Below are 26137 nucleotides of genomic sequence, written 5' to 3'. Positions count from 1 at the left end.
ATGAGTTGAGAACATGAGATTGTGACCCCATTGACCCTTCCCCCCACCAATCCCATCAACATTGATCGTCCGATGATCCAAAGACGGGGCCAGGCATCGGTTTCTTAAATTAATCAACTTATTGACTTCACAACGCGCCAAAAACGTGAAATAATTCAGAAATGATATGTCTCACAGGATGCCCTATTTTCAAATATTCTGAAAGCTCTATTAAAACATCGCATCACAGTACCCTGAATATAACTTCCCCAGAATTGTCTATCAAATATCAAATAATAATGAAGTGCTTGAAGAGCCAATAATCCTTTTAATAAAATTTCAACCTCGAGATGAATTCTAAAAATTCTCTCACCTCACAATCTCTAGTCATCATAAGACAGCACATCAAACTGTATCCCAAGAAGATACTTGTCCCTTCCTTCTCACCCCTTCTGGCACTCCGGCTGGAGATCCTCGCAAAAGCAAATTTATCGTCGAAGCTTGGCCAAGACGATGGGTTAAAGGAGCCGGGCATACACATAGAGCCCACTGGTTAGTACTATCTCTCGAAAGGCCAGAACGTAGTTGGCATCGTTAGTGGATATATGGTCCTCGCCTCTAGGTTGTACCGAAGTGCGAGTGATGTTAGGAAGGGTGCAGCAAAAGGAGGAACGCCTGAGAAAGGGAGGGATGCAGGGAGAATTTCTACATACTTAGAACATTCCCACTCTACCACCTCAAATTCTACCCTCCTGATGTCCGAAATACACGCGTGTATGTGTATTCACATGCATGTGTTAGATGCGCCTCGACCCTCCACCCCATCGTGTAGCTGGTGGCACGCAAAAGGGAATGGGTTGTATGTTAAGGGTGGGTGGCCAGAGGGTTGAAGATGGGTGGATGGGGGTGGTGTATTGACTAGCCGGCTGGTCCCAACCAAGGGTTGTGGCTAAGACGAGAAGGTGGATGAGTGAGACAGGAGTGGAAGAAGGTGGAGATGGTCTTCGCCGTTGAAGAAGGATGGGAGGATTTTGAAGCAGTAGCACCAAGACGACTGGATAGAGGGTGGGAGGTTGGGTGGGACGGAGACGGGGTACGGGGGTTTGGGGTGTGTGTACGGGGGGTGAGTTGCTTTCCCAACTCGAAGGGAAACGAAGGTGGTGTCCGGAACAGGCAAGACGAAGGGACGAAGTGGGTGAAACTAGAAGGGATGAGAGCCAAGGCCTTGGACTACCTAAGACTGATATGGATTGTAGATTATTCTGGACCTCGAGGGGGGGTGAGAGAAGGGGGAGAGTGCGGCCTGGCCAAGGGTTAGTATCTCGAGAAAGCCTTGCTTACTCGCCTCTACCTCTCCTCGTCTCTCTTCATCTAGAACTACTTCAGTACATGCACGTATATAGAATGCTTTCAAGGTATACCCATCCCACTTCTCTTTACTCGCTTTTACCTCATCCTCATCCTCATCCGTGTCCTGTCTTTGCCACCCTCACTCGGACCATTCGCGAGACTACCTCTTCCTTCAAGCATCTCATGCTCACCAAACCCATCCTTCCCCCCTTTTACTTCACCACCATCAACCGAAACTCCTTTCTTCCCTGTCTTCTCGTCGTCTGTGGTACTGGATCTCTCTGTCCATCTTGTTCTATCTTTTGGGTTTCCTATGGTCTTGAGGCATCGTGTATAGACCGATGCCTTGGTGGCCACCACTGGAACTTGGCTCAACCCCACTGGGGCTTTCGTTCTCTTTCCTTTCCGGATCCAAAATCCAAATGGTGGGGGAGGTAGTAAAAGGGAGGATGGGAATGGCTCTGACGCGCGGTTTAGGCTCGCGGAACTCATCCTCACCATTCTATCCAAATCTCGATTTGAGAGATTCAGGGAGACTATACACCGCATGCCTTCTGATAATCCGACGTTGTACGAATTTCGCGTTTCGATGCAATCTCAGAAGCATCTATCCCTCAGGATGGGTGGCCACACTACGACTCAGGAATTTATCGCCGGACCATCGTACAAACAATTGTACAATAATTGAAATTCTCTGATGGATCACAATAAGATGGAATACTCTTTGGGTTAAAAGAGAGGAGTGATTTTGGAAACATTTTCATCACATTTTGACCCAGTGACGAAGACGTGCTCCGCCGGAATGGGAGTCGGATTGTTTGCTATGGGAAGGCTAATTAGTGTCCTGGACAAGTTCTTCATTTTCACAAAGGCCTAAAATCATTTTTTCCTGCTGTCAAATTTATACGGAAAATTACCAAATTTGTTGTGAACGTTCTGCTATCACGTTTTGCCTCAACTGTGAAAAATCACGATCAACGATTTTCACAAGTTCTACCGATTATTTCCTTGCAGATAAGATTTTTTTTCTTGCTGTCCTAAATTCACAAAAAAAAGAAATTTTAACCGTCTCCAACATTTAATGTTCCAAGTTCTCACCTGAACGGCAGTTCCCAGAAAGACATCTAAATTTCAAACTTTTTCCCACCACAGAGATCTGCTCATCCGCCTCATATGGCTTTCATAACATCTCGTCCATCTAAAATAATAACCAAGTACATACCCACAATCACACGATTGCCTGTCATTTTCCGCAGTAATTTTTTTTCCGGGTACGCTTGACCGATTTACCCGTGTTCTTGTTCCTCATTTTTTCACAACCCGAGAAAATCCACCTTGGTAGGTGTTCATATATATCGGTGCCGCGAGAAGTAACGATGCGTTGAATAACGAGCGCTAATGAGTGGGTTTGTCGTGCATTTGTTATTAACAACAATCTAGGACACGCTATGACAAAAGTTCTCAACCAATTAAGTCCGACATATTAGCAAACCAATTTTCCATTTCTCATTTTCTTAAATTATTCAAACAACTACGTAACATTCCCTCCCATTCTTACAATAGACAGGTTGCTTCAAGAATCCGTTATGGCACAGCAATGTTGGAAGGATTGAAGGAGTTGAATTTCCTCGTGGAAGGCACTCGGCAAAAGTCCCAGGCCAATCTTTCACATTCTACGCATATCTCAACACCTTTGTACAGGGATGGAAAAGCCACAGGGGAGATGCTTGTCGATGAGAAGCAACAAGCTGTTTATGGCTTACCTTCACCCTCCCCAGTAAATCCCTCTCACCCCTCTTTCCATCCCCATCATTTTTTTTCACATTCCCTCATATGTTGGGAATCACCAGGGAAAAGCGCCGGTGATAGACCAATTCCCTTTATCGATGTTCATCCATTTGCTCTCTAACGTATCATCCCTTCAAGTATAAACTTCTAAAAGACCGAGTCGCAGATCAGCAACTGCTGATTGCTCCATCAGACATCCACCCCCTCCCTCCCTCCCAGCCTTCCCAACCCTTAAAATAGAATCTCGTCACCATTTTCAATGAAGCATAACTCAGTAGAACAAAAAATTGATAAAATTTATTTAGATGCAGACTGAAGTGACAGTTTCCCAGAATGGCATCTTACAGATAGGGGGTGGGGTAGATCTGGGTGGTATCCGGGACGTGTGCCGGGCAGAAGGAGACTCGGAGAAAGGTGGCTTGGGGCCAAGAGGATGCGGGAAGTGGTAAGACGTAGATACATAAGAGGGGCAAAAGAGGAAGGAGGTACGTGGCAAGCGGTGAATAAAGGGGGTGGTATAGGGGGGTTAGAAGCACAAGGGGGGAGATGGTTGGAAGAGCCACCGTTAATTCTCCGATACAATGCTCATATCGCCCACCCACCTACCCCTGACCATCGCACATCTCGAACCTTAAACCCCTTTCCCCTTTTCACCCACCCATTCACCCCCCCCCCTATTTCCACAAGGCTTTTCCCTTCCATCTCCTTTCCTCTTACCAACCTAACCACCCCTTTTGGTTTCTCTGTACCGTATACACACCCGGTGGACGTTCCTTGTCTTACTGGCAAACTTAATCGATATTTCACAGTTTCTTACCCCCACCATTGGACACTGAAAACCCCCCTTGACGCCAACACAGCCTCCTCGTGTCCAGCCACAGGGGTGGGGGAAGTGGAAACTAGAGGCAAAATCTAACCAGAGTTGCTGCTCACTCCCTCACATTTCTCGTCCTCATCTTGACTCCTCTCTCATCGTACCCCCCTCCTGCCTCTCACCCTCCTCCCCCCCCGACCATCTCTCCCATTCCTCTCTGTTTTCCACTCTTGCCACGATCGTACATTCCTCCCTTCGGCCTTCTCTCTTGCCCTCCCCCCTTTCCCCCCTATCCTATTCCCTTCTTGGACCCACAACCATTGGATGCTGTGTTGTGGGATGCAAATATCTATCTGCATATTGTATTACACGTCATGATAATGTAGAACTTCTCCACTTTTACGGGGTTGTTTTTTAATGTTTCTTTTATCATGGTTTCCCTGGTCGTTTTGGATATTTCATTTTTTTTTTTTTCAATAGACGGTTGAATTTTTTTATATTTTATGTTCTACTGTTGGCTCATTTTTCATTGGAAGATGAATTGCTGGAGAAGGGGTGAATAGGGGTGGAGGGGACAGGGGAACGGGGGCTTTTCATCGCTTCAACCGTAACGAGAGGACCATCTCATTATTGTAATTGGACAATGTACTTTTGCCGAGGTTTATTTATCGTTCATAGAGTCCTTCAGTGATCGTTCGTTAAAGGATTTTGTCCTCACCGTTCGGGGAAAGTTTGAAGATGGTGGAGTGAGGTTGTGGTAGGGGTGAGGGTGTTTTGGGGGGGAAATGGGGATGCGGCTATTGGGAAATTAATGGGGATTGTTTTGATATTTTATTTTTTTTTCCGGAAGTCTTGGCTGACCGGATTCTATCGCTAGGGGAGGATTTGAGATGGTAAATAGAACAGGAAAATCGTTTTTACTTCATTGGATTTTGGAATAGCGACACTTTGATGTTAAATGGTCTGTTGGAGATAATTTGAGAGAATTTAGGGAGGAGGGATGAGATATTCGATAGATGATGAACTGTACAACACATCAAATTTCTGAATAAGCCGTTTTATTTACCATATACTGTAGCTGATGTGATGATATTCCCAATTATCAAAATACTCGTCCTTCATTATACTGAACCTAGGGAATCTAGGGGAGTAGTTGGGGTTGTCCTGATCAACGTGATCACCAGTCGTTCGTCTTTCCCGACGAACAAAAACCATCCTCGAATAATGCATAATTTCTAGGAGAATCTAGGGGGCTAGCCTGGGGCATTTGATGAACGCCTGACTACCCAACTGGCTCATTTTTATTTTCTCCCCTGTCTTAAGCTAACATAAACAATCCCTCCACCTAATATCTTATCCTCAAATTGCCCTACCCCTTGAAAAATTCACCAAACATCTTAGTCATACTTTCTTGATGAATAATGACAAAACTGGTGGCATTAATACTGAGGAGACAGCAATTTTTTTTCATTCTCCATCCTCCCCCTGTTCAGCTTGACAAAATCTTCAAAGATGGCCAGTGCGTGATAACAAGGCGGTGGAATAGCATGATTCGCTTGGTGAAACGCCGAGGTAAGAAAATGGGTGGTAGAAACAGGGGCCAGCAGGGGATGGGGGTGGGTGTGGGATGGTTATATGGGGGGGGGGAAAGGAGGGTTGATGGTGGTGGAAAAGCCGTTGGATCCGTTACTGTCAAACAGTGGCCGCACACCATCCTGGCAGCTTCTACCCGAGCGCCTTGTGCACGTGAATCAATAGCATTAACCCATTCCACCCCATCAAAAGAGGGGGGTGGTATAGTGTGCTCGAATGGTTTGGGGTGGGCCCTGGGAGTCTTCCCGGCGAAAGGGGGAGGTTGGGTGGTGGGAAGAAGGTGGGTGGTAATAGTAACAATCCTGAGGTATTTAGCCGTTCGCCTGCACCCATCCTCTCCTCAAACACCCCCTCATCTCCCAGCCCACCCTTACTATATCCCCCTATCTCTCTCTATCAACCCTATACGGACAACTACCGAGCCAAGATACCGCTAAGACCGTCCGCGTGCTGTAGCATCCATCCCACCGCAAGACCCTCCCCACCCACCACCCACCCATTTCTACATCCAAATGTATCGCTGTATGTTCGAAGTATAGATCTATGTCTCGGGTTATGTACAGAGTCATGTGCTGGACCCAACCTCATCCCCTCGAGCACTGATTCGCCGGGAATTCTAGGATTATGAGCGGAAAATTCTTGGATTGATTCTATTTGTCGGGTTTTCTTGGTGTTCTTGGGGGCGAGGGAGGGAGGGAGTTGAGGGTGGAGTGACCAGCTGACCGAGTGACTTGGATTCCATTGACCTCGGGGGAAAAATTGTGGAGATTGGGTGAAAGTGAAAAAGAAGTTGGCGGGGAACTGGGGTTTGAGCGGGTGGCCTGGGGAATCAGGGTGGCTGGGGGATGTTTGGTTTTTTTTCCCGTGATTTGTTCCTCGAGTTTTGAAGACGTTGGAGGAGGTCTTCGGGATTCGGGAGGGGGCGGACAGAATTTCGGGGAGTCGGCTCGCAAAAAGTCGAGGAAATTGGCTGACCAGAATCATGAAATTGGGGGCAGTTTTGAGTTAACACACATGAGGGTTGATATGGTCTGTCAAGATGACGGTGACCCAGAAATGGTTGACGAAATTTTTCGGAGTTTCACGGCTTCAAAAGACGGAACTTTTTGATCGTTTGATGTGGCTCGAAGAAACTCGAAAAAATTGTTGTGAGCGGTAGCGTCTCCTCCTCAGGGACTCACAATCGATTGGAGAAAACGAGCTGTCAAACATTATTCCCATCTGGAGGCATGATTGTCCCCCCGAAGGGTCATTTTCATCCCCCTCTCTTATCAAAGCCCCACGACCCTTAATGAATCTCCCCCATACTCAACCTCACCGCTCAAAAACGCTCAAAGAAACATTTCGAGGGGATAAGATGGCGGTCAGAACTTCAAAAGCCTGATATAAACCCCTCGCCCATGTGTTTGTATCGGAGTTAAAAGGTTTCCAGTCCCACACAAATGACGTGCGGATGCCTCCTGTATACGCAAAATCAATGCTCCAAGCTTGAGCCACTGATTGTACTGTAATGTTGGGAGTATCCTCGGCGTCTTGGCTTTGTTGGGACTACCCTCTCTACGTCCACCAGCCGGGCTCTTTCCGAAAATCGGACGCCTCACCAGCATCAACTCCCTCAGTCCACCCTCACCATTCCTCCCAATCCACCCCTTTTCGCCATTCTCCTTCCTGTTTCTACCTCAACTTCCCTCACCCCAGTCTCCACCCACCCCATGTCCTTCTCGTCCGCAGGACCCTACAACTGCGAATACCATTTGATCCTCATAGCTGAGAAGTAAGACGCAACTGCAGGACCATTAATCTCTCGTTATAAAATAATCGATGGAGAGGTCTTTCGATGCGCTCGGGATATTGAATGTTTATTGGGGAGTAATAGACACCTCATCTGGGAGGGGTGGGGGATGATATATGATTTTTTTTCACCGATTTCACTCGCACTTTTGGGTTTGAGATTAGGGAAGAGGTAGTGGGGCAGAATGGGGATACAACTAGTGTTTGAAATCGTAAATTTTCGCAGATGTAACAAGGGCCATTATTCACCCCTATTCAATTTTTTTTTTTTAGTGAAAATCTGGTTTATTTGCGGTGAAGGAAAAAATGTAAAAATTCCGCACGTGCAGGAGGGAAATCTCCACATGACGTCAAGTGCAAATTGAAATGTTTTTTTTTTTGTTTTTTGCAGTCGCCGTGTGAAAATAGCTGTGGCAATACCGGTAAATAATCAACACACTTGAAGTTTGATTTGCGCAACTAGTCGAGCATATACCGAGTTCGTTCCGCTGATGGAGGATGTGCGGATGTGGACTGCGGTCTGTTGTCATGCATCATCGCATCTCATGGACTAACTCCTTCACACGGTAAAGTATAAGAATTATTTTTTGATGGAAAAAAACGTGTAGTTCAACCTCAATTTATCACCTCCGTAGAGAATAATTTTCTTTGTGTCGGTTATTCGAATGAATTCGTTATTTCGAGATTGAGGTAAATGAGACAGTTTCTGATGGAGACATAGAAACTGATTTTTTTTATTGATAAGTTTTTGTAATTTACGGTTTGAGGATTTTGGTTTTTGATTTTTTTAAGCTCGAAGATTCGAGTCAACTGATCACTGACTGTCTCGTTCACCTTAATTGGACCAAAATTTTTGCAATAATTAATGCCCCCTCCTCGGGAAAGCATTTCACTTTAATTATTTCTCCGAGTGTACGTGAAAATTCTGGGTAAATGGCGAAACTGTTTGATGATGCATTTAAGATAAATTTTAATCACCAACTGCATTTATAAATGCAAACAGATTGATGGGGAAAACGGATGAGGGAGAGACTACGTTTCAACTTAAATCGTAACCAGAGATGTGCCAGTGGCATGCAGAGGCTCTTACGTGAGTCTATTCATTTCAAATTCATCCCTCTCTCGTAACACAATTTTCTCCTTCAAAAAATTTCATCCTATTTTTATTTCACCATCATTTATGCTTCTAAAAATAGGTGTATACTACAGCCAATTCAGATTGCGAAGTCCTTTTGCCCCCAATTTAACCAAAAAACCGCATGAAAAAATTTCTAAAAAAATACATATAATTTTGGTTAAATAATTTGTCCTTCCAACTCATAACGAACATATGAAAAAAAATACGAGACATTAATTTGATGTTTTTTTTGTATAAATTGGGCCAATTCAATACAATTTTTAGTGTCAGCTTTTGCTATATTTTTTAAACTATAAATTTCTTCGTTCATTAGTTTTTTTTTCCATATCTTCACCAAATTACTGACGCAAAATTTCTCTGACTCTCCCCAAGCCTCGTAACCCCATTCATCCCCCACCCCCCCAACAATAATCAAATTCAGATTCGCGTCCACAGTAACGCAATTTTCTTCGTCAAAAAATTTTATCCAATTTTTACCCTTTCATCTTTCATTATTCTCAAACGTTTTGAAAAATTTCATTCAATTTAAAACCTCTCATCAATAATAATTTTGAAAACGTGTGCAAAATTATGAGCCCTTTCTACCCCACCCCTTACCCAATAATTAGCCCAAAAACTTTCCTCCCAATTTTTCTCCAACCCCTTCACCTTCCCCCTCATCCACCAATTTTCAATAAAAAAAAATCCCCCAGATATTCATCCCCCACCCGGGGCAAAACCGGCTCACGATACTGCTTATAAATGTAAAATATCCCCGTCAGCCCTCTCCACCCCTAAAAACCCAATAAACCCTTCCGAAGACACCTCGCATCGCACGTATCCTCTCTCGTCGTTCGGGCGTTAAATTCACCCCCTATATTTTTAATCAATCCGTCACTGGCACACAGACCTCCACCGACAGCACACCTCCTCCATTAAAGAGTGCGAGAGGGAAAATACAGCGGTGTTGCAAGAGTTGAGTAAAGACGATGAGGGAAGAAGTGTAGAAGAGGTAAAAAGAGAATTTACCGAACGCGAGTTAGAGAGAGGGAGGTTAACCGAGACGAAGGGAGTGAGAGAGACACCGGGTGAGTTTCCTTAGTTCCCTATCCCTCACTGAGGGCTTCTCTCGTATTTAAAACCTCGGGGGCTGATGAACGATCCTCATGGCCCAAGCAGTAGCTACAGCCTATCATCCCTCTCACTCCCACCCACTCGTTTTTTCCCTCAAACTACACCGACGTGTACCACCCTGAGGGGCTGCGCCTCTCGCGTCCACCCCATGCTAAATCCCTCCCTCCCTCCCACCCCCTGGGCGCTTGCTCCTCACTCACACTCTTAGACCTCTTTTCTTTCCTCCCTTCCTTCATTGCGCCACCACTACCATCAATTCCAAAAGTGTAGATGTGTCCGGGAGGGGGTGAAAAGGGGGTATGATGTGCTTTAAATGTACAACTTGCGTAGGATGTTGAGAAAAAGGGGTTGGTATGGAGGAGGGGGAGGTGGATAAGATGGGGTGGTTTACTATCCTTGACGAAGGCGCAGTCGGAGGGCCGGTTGGACTATGTTGAGGACCGGTTGGGGGGAGGAAAGGGGGATGATACGTGCCTTCAGATTAGCGGATGGATTGTCTTGTGCTCGGGAATTAATGGAGGATTTTTTTGGGAGGGGATGATGAGGGCTCGCAGAGAAGTGGAATTTTTTGGGATGTCAATGGCCCAGGTAGGAATGTCAAGGGTTGATGAGGACAGGGAGAGATTGAGGGAGGGTTGGGGGTTGATGTCGTGGTTGAGTGGAGCCTGATTTGGGGGTGGTTCATGTGGGTGGTGGGATGGAGGAACTCAGGGTGAATATGATGAGGTTGACACTGCTGAGGGTTATTTGAGGGTTAACGAGGGGTTAGAAGGGAAAGGCAATTCGAATATTGTTGGGTTATTCGCTGATTAATTTTTACATTTCAGTTTCAAACTGTTTGTAGTTTAGGGGTAATATGTCACCACCATATGGTACATATTTTACATGTGATAGATTCAGAGTCAGAAGGTCATGGGGGTTTGGTGTAGAGGGATGATACGGTTCTCATGACTGTGAGGGAAAAATGTTATTTTGATGAAGGTAATTAATCTTTTAGGTCGATAAACGTTGGGGTGATCTCTCTATAAACAAACTCAATATACATTATGTATACATATATATGCATGTGTCTATATGTATGCAAAAATATGCCTGAGATATATTTTTTAAATATATTTTTTAATTGTCAATTTTTCAATGACACCAAATGACAAAATATTAATCAAAAACCACATGCGGGTTTAGCAACTCTTGACTTGACATATAACAATTTTTTTAACAACAAAAATCATGAAATTCTCAAAAAACTTTCCCCTGCCCATTTTTCGAAAATAAAACCGCGAAAATTTCGGAAGTAATTAAAGACCGCGACCCCCTCTCCCCCTTCACCACAATTAGGACCCCTCCCTCGCGAACCAAAAAACCTTTTCCACCCCCTCAACTCGAGTGCCTCTCGAAACAAATCTCTCCACCATATCGTAAAACCGGAAATCCCCCTGTCCCCGTAAACAACCACCGAAAAAAATTTTATTCTCATCGTCAAAAAAAAAATGAGTTTTAAAATCCCTATCCATTGTATGACACCTATATCTCCCTCCCCTCCCCGCCCCTCTACGTTTCAATATTACACGGGATTTTTTCGCCGAGACGTCGACAAGACCCCTCTCCCCCTGGGTTATCGCTTCGTACGAAAAAAAAAAAATGAAGAAATCCGTTTGGGGAATGAGAGAAGAGACTTGGAGTGACAATGAGGAGGGACTGCCTCGGTTACTGACGCTGCATAAAGTGCGATTATCGTGCAAGCCCCGGTCTCAAGGGGAAGAGTCATAAGGTGATGGTGATGGGGTGGGAGCTGGGGGTTGACGGAAAAAGACGAGTTGTATAACGCACATAACGCTGGATATGAAGTGTGGTAACACTTTTCGTGGAGGTAGAATGGGGCAAAACGGATCGCAGGGTAATATGGAGCAGAGGGGAAAATGGACCGGTAATTTTTTGTTTTTTTTTTTTCGCGGAAAAATAATTTTTTTTGCATACGTTTATGAATTCGAGTTATTCACCTTGATTTTTTTTTTAAAAGACCCTGAAGCTTCTTAACTAGCTACTAGGGATTTTTTTCGGCTCATGTGGGCGAATACGAGGGACCTGGGGGTGGAATCCTCCTTTTTGGCTCTTGAGATGAGGAGGTGGGGGAGAGACAAACCCGAGAGGGCTATTATTTATCCCGCCGTCTTTGTCTCGATTCCCGCATCAGAGGCTTTTCTTTGTGATTATACGGCCAACGTTGAAGAGTCTTAACAATTTTTTTTTTTACTTTAATTATTTTGAGGATTTTTCGGGAAAGGGGTTTGAAGAAGGGTGTAGAGGGAGATGGGATAAGATGTTGGGGTTGTGGAGGGTGAAAGTGACTTCATTGGGGTGCTCGGGAAATTCGAGGTAAAAAAGTCTGGCTGACAACCCATTTCGCCCCGCAATAAAAAAAATTCCAACTTCAAATTGAAAAAAAAAATTTCCAGTTGAAAATATTGCGATAAAACACTTCGTCAGTCCGATTTTTTCGCAATAAAAATTCCTGCTCACTTATTTTATCTCTCAATCACCCCTCCGCTCCAGAAATTTTTAAAATAATAAAACTTGCCTCCCTCCCCCGCCCCTAAAAAATAAAACATCCAACAAAATCCAAAAAAAGTCTAAAAAGGGTGGCAGTGGGTTTGGAAAAGACGTGAGAGAGGTAAAGAACCGATGGGATGAGAACGGACTAGTGGGTTGGGGGCTTCGTTTGCGTCTTATCTCCCCCTACCTCCTCTTCCCACCCCCTTTCACCCTGTGTGTCTCGATCGATAGCTCCACGCGGAAAATTCGAAAGTAAGATGCAATTAAACAGCGAGCGAGGGTAAGCAAGAAAAGGGGTTGAGTTTTCCCCGGCAGTTGCCTTTTCCCTCTTCTTCCATTTCCCCCTTTCCCCTTACTCCTCATCCACCCCTACAGCACCCGCCATCACTCCTTTAACTCCAGAGTCCACCCAGAGAGTAGACGAAGAAGAAAGAAGATGGAGAAATGAATTTTCTCTTTCTTCATTCACCCCCATGAGGTAAAAAGGGAAGCAACCCTTTTTCTCGAGGTTCACTCTTCCTCTTCCCCTGCCCCTCATTCACCCCTACACCACCCACTTCGTCTTTCTTCAACATTTCCCCGGACCAGGGCCACCCCTTTCATTCCATCCCCCCGCTAGCTAGTATTTATATTGAGCGTCTTAAAGCATTTCCCTTCAACTCTTACCTCACCCTCCTATCCATCCCCCTAGCGCCATCCTACCTACCCCCTCTCACTCCCCTTTCTGCTTCTTCGTGAACACACAACCGGGCGAATAGTGGAAGGAAGAAAAGAGAGACGAATGAAGGAAAACTGCGAGTTTCTTTGGTCTCACTTGCACCGGGATGCAAAGAGTGTCTCAGGTTTTTAGGGGTGGGTAGGGGTAGGGGGAGAAGGGAATTAAGTTAGGGATTTTTGGAGAATTTGTCTGGAGAATTAATTAGGATTTTTTCTTTTCGTTATTTTTCGTTAATTGTTCACTTTTAGCTTGTTTTTCTAGACACTGGCTCAGCCCATAGGGGCGGTAGGGGAGGTCCTGACTATTTTTTATCAGTAAATGTTGGGATATTGAAATATGTTTTATCAAATATTTTTTTCTTATGTTAAGAATCCGCGGGACATTTTTTCCTTTAATTAGCGAATAGAAAAAAAGGATAGAAGAACAGCTCAAGTTTTATTGATCGCCCTTGCACAGGGATGCTGAGGGTATTTTTAAGGGTATTTAGGTGAAGGGGAGGAGGGAATGAATGTAGGAATTTTTTGAGAATTTACTCCCAGGAAACTTATCAGGATCAATCGGTTTTATTTCATTTCCTACTCTCAACATTTTTTTTCTCTCGGGGACTCATGAGGTTATCGGTGAGATAGGGGGTGGGGTGAAGGGAATGTATGTTTTCCTTGAAGAAATAGAGTCTCCCCACGTGATTCCGGAACTTCATAATTTTCACGTTCCCATTATAAGATTATTTCATTGTTCTGTCAGTCATTACACATAAACGGAATTTAATTGCAATTAAAATCAACCTTTCCGTTCAATTTGAAAAAAAAAAATATTCTCTACCCATTTGTTGGGGTCACTGGCGACCCCAGATAGAGAGTCGTTCAGCGAATGGGTTGACTTGTGGAATTCAATTTGAGGCACATTTTAATGGACCATTGTTCCGATAATTCGGGGCAAATCGATTGAATTTAGGGTCAAATGTGTTGCTCAACTGAATCGAGTGTAATAAGGAGGCAACTGGCTTCAATGCGATGCAAATAACTCGTTTGGTGAATATGGTACGGGGTTTGGCCTAATGCCACGAAAAGACTTCATGTCTTCAACCAGACATTTGTAAATTAACGATTCGTCGTTCAATTATCTTGGATTATACGTCCCATGACGGAGCACGATAAAATTCCTGATGGATTTTTCGTGACTGTGGGAATTTGACATTTTTCGAATTGAGATTACGGCGGGGGAGGGGGGGGGAGATGATGAGGAGGGCAGATTGTTTGTTTATTCATTTGTCGTTGTGCAAAGAGAAATTTTTTTCACCCCCAGGCATTTTACAGAAATCTGGGAAATTTAGATTGAGATGTACAGCATTGGGAGAAATTATTTATAAATTTTGCAAGTTTTGAGAAATATCTCTTGATCTAAGAGCGATAGGGAAATTTTGGTTATGACGTTTGTTGTAGTACGTGATATGCTCCACAAAAGAGGTTATGATGAAAATATTTCAATCTCCCTTAGTTTTCCATGTATTCATCAAAGACTGATCAATAATGAAGAGGGAGTTGTCGTTTTACCACTTGGTGATCGAAGACAGGTTGATATTGCGCCTGAAAATTCTCCTGCTGTATTGTGTAACCCCTGACGACAATATTTCAAGAAAATGTAGTTCGAAACCCTTGCACAAGCTCCCGCCATAAAAATCCTCCCTTAATTTCCTCTCTCAAAGGGAAAAAATGACAGAATCATAATTATCTCATTGCCACATTCACCAAATGAATTTCCCTCTTCATCAGTTCTCCCCAGACCTCATTAAAATTCTTATCTCGCGTCACTCGCGATGACTAAATCGACAGATTCAATAATTAAATTTAATAATTCGTGTAATGGTATTTGTAGCGGTATGGATTTCTCAAGATAAGTGAGACGAGACGAAGGGAGAGAGATGGAAAAAAAAAATTGAAGAGGAGGTGGAATAAAATAGAAGAATCGTGCAGTTTGCACGATCAACGATAGATCTTCGCAGGCTTTACGATCGATTCGCTCCACCTATTTCAACTCCCATGCCCTTTAACCGGTCATCTCGCTCTTTCTCGCACAGACGGGATTGTTGGGCTCTTGCGCTCGTCAGGCATCAAGTCCGAGCGTTGAATATACACGAGTGAATCCATGGTAATTCAAACGTTTGCATGACTACACGCTTGTAACAAGTATCCCAAGGCCAAGTTCCGTGTGTGTGAGATTTCGTTGGGGGAGGTTAATACGAGGCTCGTCATCGAGATCATTTTGTCGGTAAATATTTTGAGCTCTGGTTATATTTTTCATCTGCAAAAACTGGTCATTATCCCGTTACCCCTCACAGTATAATTTCTAATCTCGAAATTCGGGTTTCCCGCCAAATTTTATTATTTAAATACCTGAGAAAGGAATGGGGGTAACGGGGTTCATAAACACCCCTCGCCATCGGATGGACTTATCCTCGATTCACATTCTGATCACTTTGTTTTTCCATTTTCACCTGGAAAATTTCTTGAGTCTTTAAAAAATAATCAAGGAATTCTATGACCTAAAAGAAATTCCAATACAATCTAATTTTTAGAATCCATAAAATACTGGGGAAAAATGGGTTAATGACTGGGGTCGGAAACTGGAGTTTTTTCACACTAGAGAATCATACGAGTTTCATTCACATCGATGGGGAAGATCAGAATCAGAAATGGGAGTTGATTTGATGAAGGTGGTCATCAGTTACCATTAGCGTGTAACATTGTACCGTGACAGTGTCTTGCAGGTGGGGGAGAGCGTGCCGGAAGCGAGCAGGTGACTGGTAGTTCCGCTCGATCGAGCGCTGTTCCGCGCCATGGGTCCCGAAGATCAGTTCGTATAATGCTCTCCCGAATGCCGCCACAAGATTTTTTTTTTCACTCGAAGGATTATATCTGTCTCACTTTGACTCGCTGTGCAATGCTCAGAGGCATTCGTTTCAACGTCCGGTTTTCTTTATATCCTGTCTTCTCCTTTTCTCAGAGATTATGGTCGAGTTTACGGGAGGCCACTCAAGCAAATATATTGAGAGAATGGGAGAAAATGATGGAGAAGAAAAATTGAGAGGTTATGGTGGGGGCTTTGAGGTTAGGCGACATGAGTCGAAAAATTGAATTAGTGTTTTTGTTTAGCCAACGAAACGCTGCCTTTCATCTTCCGTATTTTGACGAGATGAACAGCCTTAAGTTAGCGCGAGGATTCCTCGGAATTAAAATTCCCCTCCCCCATCTTCGGTAGTACAGTGGTAGTATTTGCGTCTATCGGGACTTTGACGAAAAAATTGAGACCAAATTTTTTGATATGTCGGCTCCAAGGTCTTTGCAAAAAAATCCTCGTTGGGAATTGCGATATTGACTGAGCGATGTGGATACACAGAGTATTGTACGGGAAAACTTGAAATGGATGAGTCAGGGTAAGCCCCGGGACAACACACTTGACCGAAGAGTTTGAGATGCGACTTGGTAGGCAACGGTGCGTGGAGAGGTACTTGCATTCATGTGGACAAAGTCGATGTGAGTTTGGCCGGGCCTCTAACCGAAATTCTCAAGACTAGGAATGCTAAAAATTGCCTCCACTTTCAATTTGTCATTGTACTTGTCTTCTAACGTAAATTATTAAAAATTTTCAAGGTTATCCCCAACATCATAATCATGAAATGGCAAAAATAGCATCATCGATGGAAAATCGATAAAATATGCGCTTCCAAACACTGGAATTGAACTTAATTTAACCCATAATTTCTCTCAACATTTGCAGAACAAAATTCAAGGTCGCAAAACGGTTTTCAAGGTCAGCATCTGATGAGGGCAGCGAAAAAGACCCAAAACCAGTGTTTTAAAACGTAAATTCTCCCAACTAGTTAATGGAATGGATTTTCCCAACATTCTTCGGCCCCTTTCCCTGGAAATCGCGTTTTTTTTCGAAAACCAAAATTTACCCGCATGCGAGAGTGTTCTCCACAAGTGGATATCGATGATTCGCATTACAACGAATGACTTCATAAGCACAAATACAATTTACTTATTTTCATTTTTCCGACGCAACTTCAAAAAAATTGTGGACTACGCAAAAATCCAATTTTTTTATTCACCGGCAAAAAAATTCTTTTGTTCCTTGAACGAATTCTTAATCGAGGACATGGACATGCGATATCTTATTACACCTCAAAAGATCCCGAGTAAGTGATACCCGGGTATGTTTATCGCTCGTCTAATTAACTAATTTACTCGGTGTACATTCACACTTGTACATGTGAGAGGTTTAAAATAAAAAAATCAGAGAATGGGGAGGAGAGGGGGAGAAGGAAAAAATGAAGTTTATATGTGTGGTGAGATTGCAATGTATCGGGTCCTTGCCCCGCATTTCTGCGGGAGGCTAAAGGAGCCCATTACTGGGCCATAAAATCCCCCGGGCTCTGTTACACGCCTCTCTGCACTCAGTGTATGTGCAATGTTCAAACAAAAATATTTATTTTATTTCTTTTTTTTCATAATCTTTTCCATTTTTTCACTTCATTAAATTCCCCAACGAAATATAAAGTAAAATAAAACAATGTCTTCGTTTAAATAATAGTGTCCACGATGACTCCAGTTTTTAGACCGAAAATCTATCACAGATAAGAGAAAATGAACGTCCGTTTTGCCCCATCATTCTTTGAAATTACAGTAAAAGGGAATTCTTTGTAGATTGGGATTTGAAAACGGAAATAACTCTGCAGATTCAATGGATTTTTTAATTCTCTGACTTTATGAACGAGGGAAACATTAACAATTGCAAAGAATTACATTTGTAATTGTCTGTTTGCTATTGTTATTGACTTTTTTTCATTGACCAAGTGAGAACGATTATTGGATCGAGTTGACCTCGACGATGTATGAAGGCTACGGTGTAAAATTGTGCATATTATTCAACAATTTTAAGACCTCGATCAATGTGCCAGATAAAAACAAACATTCGTGCATTTACGTAGTCAAACATTTGTATCAGGAAATACCAGAGGTGCACAATGGAACGTTAAGTTTCTGGAATTACATGCTCAGTTACACCTCCCAGTAATGAAACATACAACGAACACGGTCACATCAATATACCTATGTCAAAAGACAGCGCGACATCAAAATCATAAATCAGAATTTTCTCTCTATCACCAGAACATGAAACGAACTGTGAGAACGTGTCCTTTAGGCTCGAAAATGGCCGCCTTTTACAATCGCTAAAATTCGAATTTCTTCGGCCTTGTACAGTCCATTTTGCCCCACAAGTGGTGATGACCACTCACAGAACCTGTCACGTAGGGTAACCCCCGGGGCAATATGAATTTATGCTGCCCCTCAGTTTCACAAAACGTAAATTTTTCCGACTTTAATTCCTCCCTTCCCTCCACCATTCCATTATTTTTTTCTTATTCCCAAAAGCGATGAAAAATATAAAAAAATAATGAACTCGTGAGGAAATTAATTTGCGTCGGAAATGGATGTGCAAGCGTGTCAAATTGAACAACTCGAAGGCTTCAATTCAATCGCGTTACAAATTCATCATCCCCGAAATACTGCCATTCATTTCTGCGATCAGGTAGGAAGCCCCCTCCTCACCCCCTTCACCCCCCCCCCTCCTGCTCTCTCTCCACTTCCCCAACCCACTTTTATTCCCGTCACGCTGATGTGAGAGGTAAAGTAGAAAAAGATAAAAAGGGAAAAGTTGAGAATGAGATGAGACGATTGGGAGAGACTAAACCGGAAGCCAAGTCAATGACTCCGGTGAGGTTTATAATACCGACAACGATTGGCTCTTGGGTGTGATACTTGAGTTCAAGTGGAATGACAAGAAAACTCACTGGTTTCAATAATAAATCACCGGTGAATCAATGAGAAGGGATCCGACAGACATTTAAATTATTGATAATTTTTTAGGGATGAAACTGTATCGGGTGGCAATAGCTTCCGATCGTTGTCATTTTAGTCAAATTAGAATTTTATAATTAATTAAATGTTATGATCATAATTCGAGTTATGAGTGGCTTTTCATTTTGGTGGTGTAGGGTATGTAGTACTTTAAATGTGGTTTGAGTGATTAAGGTGGTACGCATGTGTCACCAGCGCAGGGAAATGCGCAGAAATGTCGAAAGTAAATCGACGTGATCTAGGGAGTTGTGTATTTTGGTAGAAGAGAAGAAGTAATTGGATGAAGAAGAGTCTTTATATTTTTTTAAAATTACGATATGGATCGAGAAAGATTACGAATGTAGACTTTTCCTTCGGATAATTTATATATATGAATAATAATATAAACAAATCATTTGTAATTTTAAAATGCGGAGAAGTTGCAAAAGTAAATCGATAGAATTGAAACACTTTCCAAAGAGGTAGAAGGCAGGAGATAACTTAATTTTTAAATGAATCATAATATAAATTAAGCAATAAAATGTTTAATTTATTCAAGAAACATTCAAACATTCTGCCTAGATGAAGATTAAAATGAGAAGACTCGTAAAGAAACTCCCGAGAAATTGGGAGTCATTAACCGAATTTATGACATAAAATTTCAAAATAAATTATTTTTTAAAAAGAGAAAAACCATCAGGAAAATTAAATTTTGTTGTTCCATTTTTATTTCAGTTTTTAAGGCTCACAATAGTCACAAACGTCATGTGAAATATGAGAACGTCTTAGGTGTTAACAATTGACACAGAATTTCCCTCAACTCTCGAGTGCATGCAATTTTCCACTGAAATCGTTTCTCAACTTTTTTTTACTACTCTCATTTTTTTTTTTTTCAAGTCCATTATTTTCGCGTGGGATTATCTATGCCTGCCTTCACCGTTAACCCGTGATTCACGGTTGAGCAGTGAATTTCGTAGCCAGGGCAAAAATGAGAACCAAACGACTCATCGAGCATCGACACGCTCGTGATTTTCCGTCCATGGATATATCTTTTTACACCTTTAGGGAATTTATAAAAAAAAAACATTACTATTCAAATAATCAGACGTTGACTTTCCACTTGTCCGGATAGTGTTTCACACTTTTTTCATCCAAGACCAGAAAAATAATTACAAATTTATTTGAATTCGGACAAGTGATTTTTGAAACACTGGAAGTATCTCATCTTCATTCACGAGTTTCGCTGGAAGGAATAAATAAATAATTATATTATGTACAATGACGCCGGGGTCGCGTCTTAATTTTTGCAGAGGACTAATCCCTCGAAGTCTCATAAATAAATTTCTCGTAAAAATGATCAATAATTTTCAATTAAAACGAGCTCGTGAAAAAAAACCTTCGACAGTTCCCACATCTGAGCCGCACGAATTCACCATTAAATCGCTTTTCAGGAGCCGTATGCGACGTGAAGCGCGTGTCCAAAAAAATAATTTAAAAAACTATTTAAAAAAATATAAAGGCACATACCTTCCACGGAAACCCCCTCGAATCGATCCCATTTTTTGCTCCACCTCTCTCTCCTCTTCTACCGATGACTTCGCACTGTTAAAACACTTTTCGAAAATCTCCCCCAATTCCACGTCTTATTCTCATTCATTTCGCTCTTATTTTCATTTACTCGCTCCCTTTTTTCAGATCAATGAAGGGAGAAAAAAAATGTTTGTGGTGGCGGCGGCGGGGGGGATGAGGTGGGAGGGTAGACTTCCTCGAATTTCTCAAAGTCTCGGTTTAAGATTTTCTGGCGTCGAAAATCCTTTGATCTTCGACGGCCACTCCACTTTGCCCTGGGTGCTTGTTTGAAAATGTTTTCCCTGTTTTTCGGGCGTCTCGGCGACTACCAACGAGTTTTCTGCCAATTTACCCAGTTTTACATGTTTTAACTCGCATTTTTTTTTCATGAAAATCGACCTTTCCCAGCAATTATCATCTCCCCGACGTACCGTCCATACCAACAACCAAAAATCATTGTACCTCAATATCTCCCCCAAATAACAAAACGTGGGAAACTTCCCTCCCACCGGAAAAATGCTTAAACAATCTGTAATACCCAGATACATTATTTACCCCGTCCTCAGTTATTCAATGAACACACTCACCATCAGCCTCACCCCATCTTCAATTTTTTCAAAACCTCAAACTTCTTTTTCCCCAAAAAAATGTCATTCATTTCTATCAGAACCAATTAACCCCCCTCCCCTAGAAAAAAAAATCCAGAGAGGTAATAACGATAATAGAAATAAAAGCAACCACTTGGTGTAGAGAAATGAAAGACTCAGGGTGGGGAGAAGGGGATTCGTCCTTTTCCAAGAAGACGATTAAATCCGTGAATGAACCGTCCGAGAGAGACTCCTCTGGACGATAGAAAAATGGAGGAATGAATGGTTTTGCGGTGGTGGCAGCGGGTTTTTGGTCGGTTCCAGTTCGGCTGGAGTGGCTTACTCGTTTAGTCCTTTCTCCCCTCCTCTCTCTCTCTCTCTCTCTCTCTCTACCTCAGCACCGGCAATTTTTTTTTCATCTTTTTATTTTTAATTTTTTTCCCTTCTTGCCTCGTCACTTCTTTCACTCCCTTATATACCTCAGCATACAGCGCTCAGATCGCTCCTAATTATGTCATAACAATTTAACTCTACGAGCGGGCAACTTATTCTCTCTACCCCTGGTTGAATTCTCTCTTTCTCGGTGTTTCTTCGGGTTATGCCGCACCGGAGTGTTTATTTCCAGGACTGGTGCAACCATTGGGCATCGGACTGTTATTCCTTAGAGGCTTGATGATTCCTTGGAGGGAGATGATTTTTTCTTCGGTGATCTTGAGTTTTATCGGTTTGTGGAAATTTCAAGGGGGTAGAGAGGGGAGAAATCGTGTCTCCAGACAGTGGTCGTGAACTCATTTTGCTATTTTATAAGTTGTTATTGAGGAGACGAAAAACGTCACGTGAAAATGGCAATCTCTGTCATCAAAATATTGTTTGATGAAAGATTTTTATAAGTTTCCGGTCTCAATTGTCTTGAAAATTTTTTCCATTATTAATTTGGTTGTAATAATCCTCGTGGAAGAATATAGATTTTTTTAACGAAACTCCATAAATTTATACAGAAAATAATTAATTAATTATCGATTATTTTGTCAATTCCATCATTTTATCGTAATTTGGTTTTTATAATTTATTATAATTAGTGGTAGACGTTACTCCACTGAGATAATTTATATTCAGTGGGATAACATGGTAATTGCTCTGGTTTTAAAGAAATAATCTGTCTGTTTTACGAGGTTTTGCGCTGAGTACAGTCATCCTCTCGAGCTCATTGGTCCACATAAAGGAATTGATAAAAATTAAATTGTAAGAATACCGTTGGTTACATTGCGGCATCTCGAAGGATGACTCAGTAGGGCCCCCATACGTTGTCCAGCGCTAAACGAATTAGACCCCACCGATAAAGACAACAATGGGGCCCCCATTACAAGACGTCTGATCATTACAAAGAGATATGGCTAATAAGATCGATATACACATTCCATCTTCGCCAACGGTACTAATGAGATTTATGGTACATTGACGTTTCATTCGACACATTTATAGAACTGTCTGGTCTTTCCCATTGAAAAGAATATTTTTTTCAATGAATAACAAAATTGATCGTTGAAAAAAAATTCGTAACCCCAGCAATTAATTCTTTTATAACATTTCAATGATAAAATAATTTCGCTGCAAAATATCGTGCCCTGCGGGTTCCAGAAGAAAATTTCTCACGAACAATTGACAGGAGAAAAGTGAAAATAATTTGTTGAAAAGAAATTCTTTCTCAAAAATTTTTCAGTGATTTTAAAAATATAAAACAAAAATAGCGAAAGATAAATGAAAAATTTCGGATTTGTTGTGGGTAAATTGATATTTAATAATATTTTTCCTAATTATTTATCATCCGTTTATTTGTTAATCTATTTGCTAATATTTTTGAGTCGTCCTGATTTTGCCAAAGACATTTTGAAAATATAAATTTTTGTCATCTCTGGTTTACCAAAATTTTCTTGGCCCCATATGTTTTGTCGCAGATATTTTGTCTTGACATCACTCACACACTCGCCGAATGTTATACCTCATAGGCTATCTGTTGGTTAAAGAACTCAAAACAGGTATATAAAGCATTGGTCGTGTATTGCACCGGTAGATGCGCGCCGCGATGCGTTAAATTAAAGTTCAACCCCCGAAGAGAGCCAGCTGTAACCCAAGAGGCCCCAAACCCATATATACAAGAGCGCACTAACAGATTGAATCCGTGACTATCTCCTCGCGTCATTCCTTCTTTCTCCTTCTCTCTCACACTCGCGCTCGTCTTCACTCGATTATCTGCGAATGTATGTGTGTGTGTGTGTATGTGTGACGACCCCACGGAGAAGTTTTCAGGTGATCGAGGACAAGCATCCTCACTGTAATCATTTCTTTGATCCATTTTTTTTCAGTTGAAAATTATTTCTCAGGGGACTGTACATTTTTTCCAATTTTTATCTCAATAATTTTCGCGAGTTTGTGAAAAAATGAGCCGCGGAATGGAGTTGGAAATGATACCGTTGGATAGTCGGGAAAATTTCGCATCCCAACCTCTGGTTATAAGTCTGTTTCGCTCCGTTAGTTTTCCTGTTATCGAGAAAATAGTTTTTCGATTTTTTTACAATCGTTTAAAATTTTTCGCTGAAGGGATAGGGATAGGGGTAGGGGTAGGGGTGAGGAACACAGAGGGACCTCATCATATATAATTCATTTTCCCTCCAATATCAAAATTTACGGTGACCCCTGATTTTCGATTTTCCAACCCCATCAACCCGATTTGTTTATCCATCATTAGGGGATGACAACAGGGGAGTTACACCCAAAGACACGATGACTTATTTCGTCTCATGACTCCTCTCCCCATCAATCAGACGAATAATTTCCCTCCGAGCTCCCTCCTCCTCCAACACTCCACCCCTAAAAAAATCCACCCTCCCCCGCCCCTAGAAATCTCAACTCATTTCGATCCTCACAACCCGTTCCTCACTTAAACCCAAATAAAACTTGAGATTCAACTTCCCCCCACCATGAGTGCAGCGCTAGCGCACTCGCGACACCGTGCAGGGATAGTCAAACTAGGGGATAGGGGGACCGCCGGGGGGGATGAGGGAGGTGGGGAGTTGAGGTCCAACGAAAAAGAGGAAAAATCCGTGAGAGAGAAAATACAGAAGACGGCATTTCCAACCCCTAAGGGAGAATCGGAACCGCAGCTAGCCATCTCACTTTGCCGATGTTTGTTTTACATCTTCTCTCCTTAATTCCTCTCCCTCTCACCACCTCCCCCCCTCGGGCCCCTCACCGCCCAATCCCCCTATCCACAGGATCCAACGAAATTCTCCATCTCTTTTTCCTCACGGGCGTTCGTTTCGTCGGCGCGTAACGAGAGGAGAAACACCCTCGCTACTTTTAATCGACCCACGCTTTCTTCTGCTTATACATACCTAGGCCAACCCCCTCTCCCCCTATGCTCCTCACAACCCCCCTGATCCCCCTAGGTGGTGGGTGAAGGAGGTGAGAGGGACGCTTCTACCTCGTGGGAGCTCCTTCGTCGCGTCTCCACACTTCTCATCTACATTTTCCCTCACTCACCCCCCCCTACACCCACTCTCTACCCCCCTACCCCTTTTTACACCCCCTGCGTTTTATCGGTCTTTGTTCCACTCATCTGATGGATGCCAGGAGGGAAAAAGCCACCCTCAATTCTTCCACTCTCACTCCCACCAATTTCCAACTCTCATCTTTAAACTCAAACTCACCGCCACCCCCTACCCCCTCCTATTCAACCCCTATCTCCTCACGCTGGTCTTACATGTTGGGTTTAAGTAAGGGCGTTGTCTTTGGAGAGAAATGAGTTTGGGGGTAATTAAAAATTGTTCGCGTGGGGTTTCGTCAGCGGTGAGCGGGGTGATGTCTAGGCGAGGGTGAGGATTGACGGGAAATGGGGTAAAATGGGTTGGGTAGAAGAGTTTGGAGGAGATAATTTCTCCGGTCTTCCAGCTCAGCAGTTGGATTCGCAATTTTTTCATTAAAAAAATATCTTCTTCCGCAAATTTGTCCTCTTTTTCTTTGTTTCATCGCGGAAAAGCGAGAGAACAATAAGAGAAAAAAAAAATTGGCTGTAAATTGTTGTTTTATGTACATACATAGACCGACGATAGACAAAGGAGGTGGGAGGGGGGGGGGAGGGTAAGGAGTTAGAGATCGGTACATGCAGGTGGCCAAGAAGGTGAACGTATGTATAAAAGATAGTTTCGTGGTTTATGGCCGATTACCGTAGCGCTGGGCTCTCCGGCTCGTAACCTAACCTGCGTAACGTACACCTCTCTCTCCAATGGTTCTCTACATAAATAAATACACATACATAAAACTTTAGCACATACAATGTGAGTGAACTGTTTCCTCATACGAGTTACTGTTTTACTTGCATTCTTGGAAATACAACATTTTTATCCTATTTTCTAGCATTCGTATAACAACTAGTATAACATTCCCACAATTTGTTCGTAAAGTGGTGTTGCCAGCTGTCACGAATGGGGTCGAAAGATAGCTTATCCGATAGTGGAGAAAATTTCCATCTCAAAACACTAGTCATTAACTGATTTTCGTGTTGTAGTCAACAGATCATTGGGGAGAAAAATATGTGATTGATGGGCGTACGAAAAAGTCCACTTTTTCGTCCTCCTCCTGCCAAAAGGATAACTTTTCCTCGATTACGGAAATACAGGACCACGAGGGCTCATTACCGGTGTTTGGGGACAGAGACTTTCGACAGGATGCCTTCGGACCCATTCGGGGCCTCATAAAAAATTGCAGAACAAACTTTGGCGTCCGAAAAAGTGCACTTTCCCTCCGTCTGCCACCAAACCGATAATTTTTCTATAATTCCTCGCATACTGAACCCAAATGGGTACATTACCAATGTCAGGAAACTAAAATTTTCCCGGCTATTCGATAAGGCCCCTCCGGGCCTCATCACTGTCGCCCAGAAAATCAAAAAATAATAATAATAATAACGCAAGGATATCTATTGTCAACCTCACATTTACCTCAGCAACCCCACACCCCCTCCTCCAACCTAGACCAGAACAATTCCTCAAAAATTCCCAGAAACACTAAATACCCAATTCCCCCTACCTCTCCCCCCCTCCCATCCCCCACCCCTCCGACCCCTGTAAAAAAAGCCAACTGTAAAAACGATAGTTTCGCGATTCCCGGATCCAGGACTAAAGGTAAATCGGTCTGGAAACGAGAGAAACGAACTGTAGCATCATGAAACATCAGATGCCAAGAGTT

The 26137-nt window shown here is 42.7% G+C and overlaps 1 long non-coding RNA gene across 1 annotated transcript in view; it reads left to right on the top strand.

Moving 5' to 3' along the window:
* Window positions 1–26137, top strand: part of LOC135165927 (uncharacterized) — an 89993-nt gene that overhangs the window by 43431 nt on the left and 20425 nt on the right. The window contains exons 4-5 of the long non-coding RNA XR_010299597.1: window positions 7707–7881; window positions 8319–8405. This is a non-coding gene — a long non-coding RNA (uncharacterized LOC135165927). The remainder of the gene's footprint in view (window positions 1–7706; window positions 7882–8318; window positions 8406–26137) is intronic.

Source organism: Diachasmimorpha longicaudata, chromosome 9 (genome assembly GCF_034640455.1).
Source record: "Diachasmimorpha longicaudata isolate KC_UGA_2023 chromosome 9, iyDiaLong2, whole genome shotgun sequence".
NCBI classification, from domain to species: Eukaryota; Metazoa; Arthropoda; class Insecta; order Hymenoptera; family Braconidae; genus Diachasmimorpha; species Diachasmimorpha longicaudata.
The sequence above is the reverse complement of the archived record's forward strand: the minus strand, read 5'-3'. Positions and strand labels throughout refer to the sequence as shown.